Here is a 9,832-nt window from a genome sequence, read left to right on the forward strand (position 1 = left end):
TCTATGAGATCTGTAAGACTAAATCTTCTATGAGCTTTGTAGGAATGGGGGTAGACAGATGGCTCAGTGATTAAAAGCACTGACTGCTTTTCCAGAGGACTCAGGTTCAATTCCCAGAACCCACATGGCAGCTTAGAACTGTCAGAAACTCCAGTTTCAGGGGATCCAACACCCTCACACACATATATATGCTGGCAAAAAAGGTTGGAATGCTGCTGAAAGATATCAATGTACTAAGCTAAGATTTGTAGTCGGAGGCTTTTCTGCATCCTGCTGAGTCTTACAGTCACTTATAAAATAATCACTCAAATACTTAATATTAATAACAATTGTTTAGCCAATGTCTCAGCCTTATTGCTGACAACTTCTTACATTTAAATTAGCCCATTTCTGTTAATGTGTATCACCACGTGACATCTTACTCCTCTGGTGGCTGTTGGCACCTCTCTCTGCTCCACCGTTCTTTCTCCCTGTATTCAGTTTGGCTTTCCTGCCTAGCTACATTCTTCCCTGCCATAGGCCAAAACAGCTTTACTTATCAACCAATAAAAGCAACATATATTCACAGTGTACAGAAGAACATCTAGAATCTGCAAAATCAGCACGTGGGAGTTTAAAGCATGGGGATCGTGAGTTTTAAGCCAGTGTGGAATACATTATGAATACTTGTCAAAGAAAGGAAGAAAAAAGAAAAGGAAAGAAGAAAGACGGAAGTAGGAAGGTTCATACGACCCAGTTTTAAAACTAGCCTGTATCTGCTGATGATAACATGAAGTTTCATGATCAAGGAATTTGCATTTCATAGTACTCTTTTGCATTTCTCTATCAGACTTTGATTATTATATTTTCATTTCCTTTAAATTCTCAAAATTTCTTTACTTCTGGTCACATTTTTTAAGTTGCAAAGGAGAACGACCAATGTTACAACTACAAAAAAATTTCACAGTAAGATGCACATTTTTATTGTTTTTAAATCCCTTACCTCTATTAATTTTGAATAAGCCATTAGCTATTAAGGAGTTAATAAATTATTTGTATATAAATTTAACATGCATGATACCTATATAATAAGGATACAGTTTTTACAAGTATGTCAGTGAATGAAGTAGATAATGGAGAGGAATAAACACTTGAATTAATGGAACGAGACAGAGAGTTTAAAACTCGAGGCACACAAGGATAGGCATATGATCTTGGAAAGCACATCTAAAAACAACTCATTGCAGAAAGAATATTGCTTTCTACTGCTTTCTACAAATAAAACAAGGAATAGTGCATATGCAGAAAACCAAAAAGGAATCGTTACCTTGGTCTCGCACTTTATATATATCACATTAAAATAGTATAAGGCATAAACATATGAAATATGAAACTTTCAGGAAAATGGGGAAAAATCTACATAACCTGATTTTAGGCAAAAGTTCTCAACACGAGACCCTTAAAAGCCAAAAATGAAAGAAAAACAAATAGTTTCTTATCCAAATTAGTACCCTTTTTTCATCAGGCACAGTAATGAACATTAAAGATAACATGAAGACTTGTGGTGGTTCGTGTCATTTTCATAATCTAAAGCCACTTGGGAGACAGGTCTCTGAGAATGCCTATGAGGGGTTGTCTTGGTTAAGTTAATTGAGGTAGAATTCATGACACCAGTCCTTGTGATGGAATCCAGCTGTAAACTCCAATAATGAATAGCCTGGTAAAATATGCCCAATGGTGCAATAGAGGCATGGATGCTATAGGAGTAACGAACAATAGGATTTAAGGCCTGTGCCACAGAAAGGATTTATACCTAATACAGTAAGCCAGCCATGAGCCTGTGGCTGGGTAGAGCATACATCCCAGGAAAGAACCCTCTACTGTTAGTTTGCTAAATGAGCATAACATCAAACATACTCTAAATATAGATTTTGTAATTTTGTACTCATAAAATAGTTCATGTCTTTCCTCTCATTAGAGAAACTTCTGCTCTTTTCTTTCATTCTTTTCTGTTTTCTTTTTTGATTTTTGGTTCTTGGTTTTTTTTTTTTTTTTTTTTTTTTTTTTTTTTTTTTTTTTTGAGACAGGGTTTCTCTGTGTAACAGGTAACAGCCCGAGCTCTTCTGGAACTAGCTCTTGTAGACCAGGTTAGCCTCAAACTCACAGAGATCCACCTGCTCTGCCTCCCAAGTGCTGGGATTAAAGGTGTGTGTGCCACCACCGCCCGGCTTAGAGAAGCTACTAAGGAAGCATCTCTTCTTTTTTTTTTTTTTTTTCTTTTTTCTTTTTTTATTCTTTTTTAATTAAAATTTCCAACTGCTCCCCGTTTCCCATTTCCCTCCCCCTCCTCCCACATATTGCCCCCTCCCCCCGCTCCCCTCCCCCTATCCCCACTCCTCTTCTCCTCCCCCTAGTCCACTCCCCCTCCCTCTCGATACTGAAGAGCAGTCCAAATTCCCTGCTCTACAGGAAGACCAAGGTCCTCCCACTTCTATCTAGGTCCAGGAAGGTGAGCATCCAAACAGGTTACGCTCCCACAAAGCCAGTTCATGTATTAGGATCGAAACCTAGTGCCATTGTCCTTGGCTTCTCATCAGCCTTCATTGTCCGCCTTGTTCAGAGAGTCCAGTTTCAACCCATGCTTATTCAGTCCCAGTCCAGCTGGCCTTGGAGAGCTCCCAATAGATCAGTTCCACTGTTACTGTGGGTGGGTGCACGCCTCGTGGTCCTGATTTCCTTGCTCATGTTCTCCCTCCTTCTGTTCCTCATTTGGACCTTAAGAGCTCAGACGATTGATCCAAATTGGGTCTCTGTCTCTCTCTCGATCCATCACCAGATGAAAGTTCCTGTGCCATTCTCCTTGGCCTCTCGTCAGCTCTCATTGTCCACCACATTCAGAGAGTCCGGTTTTGTCCCATGTTTTTCTCAGTAGCAGTCCAGCTGGCCTTGGTGAGCTCCCAATAGATCGGCCCCCCTGTCTCAGTGGTTGGGTGCACCCCTCATGGTCCTGACTTCCTTGTTCATGTTCTCTCTCCTTCTGCTCCTCATTAAAACCTATTTTCTCCCCTTTATCTCTCTCTCTCACTCTTCCATATCCTTCTCTCTTTTTTCTTCTATCTCTCCACCATCTTTATCTCCTCTCTACATTCTCCATCCCTTCTTCCCTGTCATGAGGGAATGTACTCTTGATAAGTGAACAAGTTCCTTCTTAAGTTTTTATCAGAATATTTATCACAACAACAGGAAATGAAATTAATGCCAATCTGGATAAAATACTAAAAGATAATATCAAGTTTGGTGGTGTGTAATTTCAATACTTGGAAGATTGAGGAATGAGAATCACACAGTTTAAGGCATCTGCATGGTGAAATCCCTTCTCAAAATGAAAACATTTGCAAAGTATATATCTAATATTTGATGTTTATCCAGAATATATGCATAAATGAGCATTAAGCAGTAAAATACTATTATACTCCAAGAAGTAAAAAATGGCAAAAGACAATACGCATTTCACGAAAGAGGTTCCAGCAAATTCATACAGGAAAGGATGTCCAACATCAGTTAGTCATTAAGTGAATTCAAATTAAAACCAAAGGAAGATAACATTGCACATTTATTAGGATGTTTTTAAAATACTGAACTACAAGTAGTAGGCAGAATGTGAATTAAATGGAACTCATATGTTGCTATTGTGAATGCAAAGGGATATAACCATTTGAACAGAACAGATTGGAAGTGGAATGCTACATTGAACATGTATTTATTGAATGTTTAAGCAATAAAGGTATTGATTATATGCAATAAAGCTACTGATTGTTTTTCTTAGAGACTTAAACTTTCATCCAAAGGCAAACCTTCATACAAGTGCTAATAGAAATTATATTCATTATACTGGAAAACTGGGAAAACCTAAATGTCTTTCAATGAAATGAGTAAGTGGTTAAAAATTGTGGTTCATGTATGTGGTAGAATATTATTCAGTCACAAATTTGTACACTTTTTTCTTTTTAAAATAGTTCTTTGAGAATTTTGTACATTGGGTTTTGATACTACTATTTCCTCCCTAGTTCCTTCCAGATCCATACCATTTTCATACCCACCAGCATTTATGCAGTCCTTTTAAAAAATTAAAAAAATACATGAAGTCAAATTTGTGCTTTCCTTATAATCTTGAGTGTGTGTCCTTCAAATGTAGCATAGTCAATTTATCAGAGGCACATTCTTAAAGTAAGCCAACTCTTCCTGTCCCAACAGCTATCAATTTCCAGGAGCTGCTCAGTTAGGGATAAGATTTGTCCCCACCTCTACTTTCTGTGTCAGCATTTGGTCTGGCTTGAACTTGCACAACTCTTACACATGTGAGTAAATGTGTGCAGATTCCCTGGGGTATCCAGAAGATATGTTTCTTTGTAGTCACCCACTGCTTCTCAATCTTAAACTCCTTCTGTCCCATTTTCTGTAATGATCCATGAGATTTGGAAAGAGGGGGTGTGATATAAATGTCCCATTTATGGCTGAGAATTCCATAGTTTCTTAGTCTCTGCTATAAGACAAGTCATAGGTCTCTGTATTAATCACCATTTACCATATTAGAAGTTTATATAGGTTGACAGATATATAAGGCATAATAAGAGGTCATTTTGAGTTGGTTTAATGCTATATCCATTTTGCAAAATAATAGTGGTAAGTTCTCCCCTAGGACTTATGACCTGTCTAGTCATAGGTTCTTGGCCCAATAATGGTACCAGTAATAATATTTCTGTTGTAGAATGGGGGTTGAATCTAAAAAAAAAAAAAGTTGATCATGCCCATGATGTTCTTGTCAATATTGTATCAGCAGACACCTTTTGCCAGGAATGTCATTGTTGTAGCTCACGGGGCACAGCTGGGATTTCTTTTCTACACCATTTGCAGGCATAGCAACTTACACATGTGGCATCCAGGTTAGTTCCGGCTTTATTTCTCCATTGTTTATGGTCAAGTATACAATGTCATCTGCAACATGGTCTTACTATCAAGTTCGTAAGGGTAAACAAGAGCATCAGCAATAAAAAGCGCATATAATGTTTGACAATCTATGGGATCCTACTGACAAACAACTCCAAAATAGGTAACCCATTCTTAGGACTAGGATTTTCATATGTTAGTTACCCTACGATGTCTAGTAATAGTATTGTCACCTGTTATAGAGTAACACTATTTTAACTCTTTTTATAAGTTCATATGTGTGTATACTAGGAAACTTTTAAAGTAGTGGGTTTTCATATAACTTTCTTAGAAAAGTCTTTAATGTTAATTTACCCTTCTCTGTATTCTCTCTGCTACCAAGCCTTCCCATCCCACACCTCAATCTAACCTTTCCTGTTCCATTATTTTCCTTTCACCCTTTGGACCTCTATGTTCTATACACCCTTACTTGAAAATCCCTCCTCATGGCCTCATACTAACTTCCAGAGCTCTATGAGTATTCCAAATGAAATACTGCCTTGGAAACAACCAACTTCTCAAACAAGTGCATGTAAATATGGAGTGTATACAAAAAAGAAAAGGACTATGTAAATCATTAACACCAGGGAGGTCAAGATGATTGTGACTGTGACATTGTGAATGAGCCTGATTAGTGAGCAGATGGACAGTGTGGGAAAACCAAGGAGTATTAATGAAAAGGATCCTAGGGCCTTTATGAAGCATGTCCTGAGCTATCTGTGCACTTTTACAGCAATGTAGTCTGGTAAGTTTAAATTTGATTACACAAAGAAGTGTTATTTTAAGAGGAATATGAGCACCAGACACAGAGGATTTACAGATCACATAAGCTCATAACAAGTTGAATATAAAGTGAATAGCCTACTATCTACAAAATAGTTCCTCACTATCATTATGATTGGAGAGATGTAAGGTCTTTAGTTCACCCTAGCTAAAATAAACAAGATCAATTGGCAAACTTCCGGTTCATGAACCATGTTCACTTTGTTGCTGTGTGAAAGGTTTCATAATCTCTGTAAGAAATAAATGAAATGGTCAATAAAGCTACTCCTAATTTTAAACTCTTGGAAAACACCAAATGAATGCTATACTACCATGATTATTCCCATTTAATGAAATTCTTTCAGTTCTCAAGTCACAAATACTTAGAGAGAAAATCCAGAGTTCTAGAAACACATATATGAAATTAGACGCCCCATAGTGCTATAGTTCTACATGCCATCTTGGGCTTCATGATTTTACCACTTGGAAATTTGGTTCTGTAACATCATCAAATATAAAAAAATAGCTATGTGAATTGAAGAAGATATAACAATTTTAGAGAATTAGAAGAGACCATAATACAGGACGTTATTTGTACAAAGCTCTTTTAATAATAAAAAGTTGAACTTATCTCTAGACATCAAGAAAATCTTCCATTGATGGTACTGGTGAAATAAAAGCAAAGCCTCTGATATGGCAGGTCCTATCTCTCTGAACTTCTATGCATTGCAGAGCTATGTGAAGATGCTCATTCTAAGTCTTGTTTAATAAATATTTCATTTGAACAGGAATAAAGAATAATGAATGGATTCTTAAAACACAATCTAGTCTATCAAAACTTTGTTTTTCATATATTTTGATTTAGTACTTGATAACCAAGTGTGGAGCCAGAAAGTAGTCTTTATCTTCAGCAGGTGACCATCTCCAGATGGCGTCATGATGACACATGACTCTGTGATCTGATAAAAGCATACAAACTGGACAAAGTCTTATTGGAGTTGGTGAAATGAAGGCATTCAAATGCTGGAAGCCATAATTATGAGAAAGTAAATTTGAAAAAAAAAAAGAAAAGTTATGAAAGTACAAGTTACTAAAGAAGGGAAATTGGAACAGAAGAGATTGAAGGTGGCTAAATTGAAGACCATAACTAAAACGTTTTCCTCATCCAACTGCTAGTATGTCTCTTGGAGTTGTAACTAGGGAGAGTAAATGTTTGCAGGTAGTCACAACACCACTTCCATTACTACCACTACCAACACCATCACCACCATTATCACCACCATTACCACCATCACCATCACCATCACCACCATCATGTATTGATGTGAGGAAAAAGAACATGGTACATAACATGCTGAAGATGCTCATATTTGCTTTGGGATGTGAAAAAGAGAAGAGCATTATTCTTGAAGAATAACTTTACTAAGTCATAATGGCAGAAATGTAGATGGAACAGACAAATAAATTGAGACCAAAATAAATCATGTTATTCACTATGATGACAATATACCATATAATGGGCAGACATAAGGTGAGATATTTCATTTTTTAAAAAATTGCCATGGAGAATCTTTTGGAGAGGGAAGCTACCCACCATGCTTGGAATGTTTTCCTCCTATGTTCTGCAAAGGCATCTGGGAAGGAATTATTAAAGCCTAGGCTCAGAGATCTGTTAACTGAGGTTTCTGTCCACCCGGTCCCATAGCTGTTCAGTCCCAAGGAAACACACAGAGGTCTACATTAATTATAAACTGGTTGGCCTATTAGCTCAGAATTCTTATTAATTAATTCTTACATCTTAAATTAGCCCACGATTCTTGTCTATGTTAGCCATGTGACTTGGTACCTTTATCAATGAGGCATTCTCATCTTGCTTCCTCTGCAGCTGGGTGACAGCTGCAGACTGAGTCTTTCTTCTTCCCAGAAGTCCTGTTCTCTTTGCCCCACATCTACTTCCTGCTTGGTTACCCCACCTATACTTCCTGCCTGTCTACTGACCAATCAGCATTTTATTAAAATACAAGTGACAAATCTTTACAAAGTACAAGACCATTATCTCACAGCACTTCTCCTCCCCTTCTTTTTCAAAACAAGAATTCTGAATCCAATCTCCCTTGTTTAGCTTTCTTCCTGACCATTATCCGTAACAACTTGTAACCAATACTCTAAGCAAAGAAAAATATCCATATTCCATATTTTGGGAATGTGGGCATAGTTTTCTAGGCTACTTCCAGCTGATTGAGGTGCTGATAACCTTATGGAGACCTAAAGAAAGTTTAGAATTATGATCAAGTCCTGACTGGAGTATCCTATAAGGCTTGATCATCTCAGGAATCAGTCTTGAATCTGTTCTGGGTGTTGAACTTAGACATCTGGGTCATCTGCTCCTATTGGAGATTTCTCAGGGTGGTCTTCCTTGATCAAACCTGATTTGTCTTAGCACAGAATGAATCCATAGATTCTCACTTTCTGTGGAAACAAAAACAAAATCTCTTCACCAAATTAACATATCTTTTGACTTAAGCTTTGAATTTAAGGCATTTTCAAAATATATTTGTTGGATTAATCCAGCAGCATTTATAATCAAATGTCTTTTAACGGATGTTCCTCCTTCCTCAGCAGTCATACAATTCAAAGACAATACAATAACATACAGTATCCAGATTCTCTGTGTGTTTTCATACTTATGTGGCTTTATTTTAAACTCTATTTCGTTTCTTTTATTTATTTATTTATTTATTTATTTGGTACTAGGTTTCTCTGTGTATCTTTGGCTATCCTGGAACTCACTCTGTAAACCAGGTTGTTTTTGAACTCACAGAGATCTGCCTGACTCTGCCTCCCAAGTGCTGGGATTAAGGTGTGTGACACTACACCCAACTTCTCTCTCTCTCTCTCTCTCTCTCTCTCTCTCTCTCTCTCTCTCTCTCTCTCGACCTTATATTTCTTATATATTTTTTCTTTTCTCTCCCAAGCCTACATATATTTTTAAACACAGTCTAAACCATTTAGAGGTTTTTTTTTTCATCTGTATCTATCTTTACTGTATATCTCTCTTTTTCTGACTACATGAGTCTTTAATTTGCTAAGTGATACGACTAGGATTAAAGCTGTGGCTTTAACAACTGGATCCACCCCATTCTTTAGCTTTCTGAGAGTCTCACTTCGTGGCAAAGGTACTGGCCAGAGCCAGGTTTATTGCCATAACTCCATAGAGTTTCAAGGTCCCTGCCACCATCAGAAAGCATGTGGTCAGCTATTCATCAACACCATTTAAGTTTCATGGGACTTAGGAAACCAACAGCATTGGTGCAGACCGGTATCCAGTTGATTGCTGTTTGCAGAGTCTGCCATGGAGTCAGAGCAGATGCTGGAGGGACAGACACAGGTTGCAGAAAACTCCGAGTACGGTCTTACGGACAACGTTGAGAGGATAGTCGAAAATGAGAAGATTAATGCAGAAAAATCATCAAAACAGAAGGTGGATCTACAGTCTTTGCCAACCCGTGCCTACTTGGATCAACAGTTGTGCCTATCTTTTTACAGGGTCTTGCTGTGCGTGCAAAGGAAAGACCGCCAAATCCCATTGAGTTTTTAGCATCTTATCGTTTAAAAAATAAGGTACAGTTTGAAGATTGAAATTGATTACTTGGGAAGAAAAGAAACATTTGGTTGCTACTGTAGATTTACATGATTACAAGGCAGCTTTAATTGCCATGATTTCCTTCCCCACTTTGAAACCTTCTTGACCACAGAACTCACTCTGTCTGATTTAATCACCACACTTATTTAATGAGTGTCATCTGTGCAATTTTTTTCTCAGATGGTCTTTTACTTTGTTTTTAAAAAGACCTTCAAAATAAACTGTTAAAACACCAAAAAAGGATTTTCATGTCAGGGCCTCTTAAAAGTGCTCCTAGGTTTTGCAGCTAAAGCTGAGTCAGGAAGCCTCTCTTAAATGAGATGTGCTTGCCTGTAGCAAACAGAGCCAATCCAAGAGAATGCTACCAAGAAGCCATGCTTAACTCTGTTCTTTTTGTGTCTAGAATTCCTTCTCAAACTCTATCAGGTTTTAAGTGAACTTAATTTTCCACGTTGGCACCAT

The 9,832-nt window shown here is 37.5% G+C and overlaps 1 pseudogene; it reads left to right on the forward strand.

The window, feature by feature from the left end:
- Positions 1-9,079: 9,079 nt before the first annotated feature.
- Positions 9,080-9,366, forward strand: LOC130868238 (protein dpy-30 homolog; annotated as a pseudogene).
- The last annotated feature ends 466 nt before the right edge of the window (positions 9,367-9,832 follow it).

Source organism: Chionomys nivalis, chromosome X, assembly GCF_950005125.1.
Source record: "Chionomys nivalis chromosome X, mChiNiv1.1, whole genome shotgun sequence".
In the NCBI taxonomy this organism is placed as follows: domain Eukaryota; kingdom Metazoa; phylum Chordata; class Mammalia; order Rodentia; family Cricetidae; genus Chionomys; species Chionomys nivalis.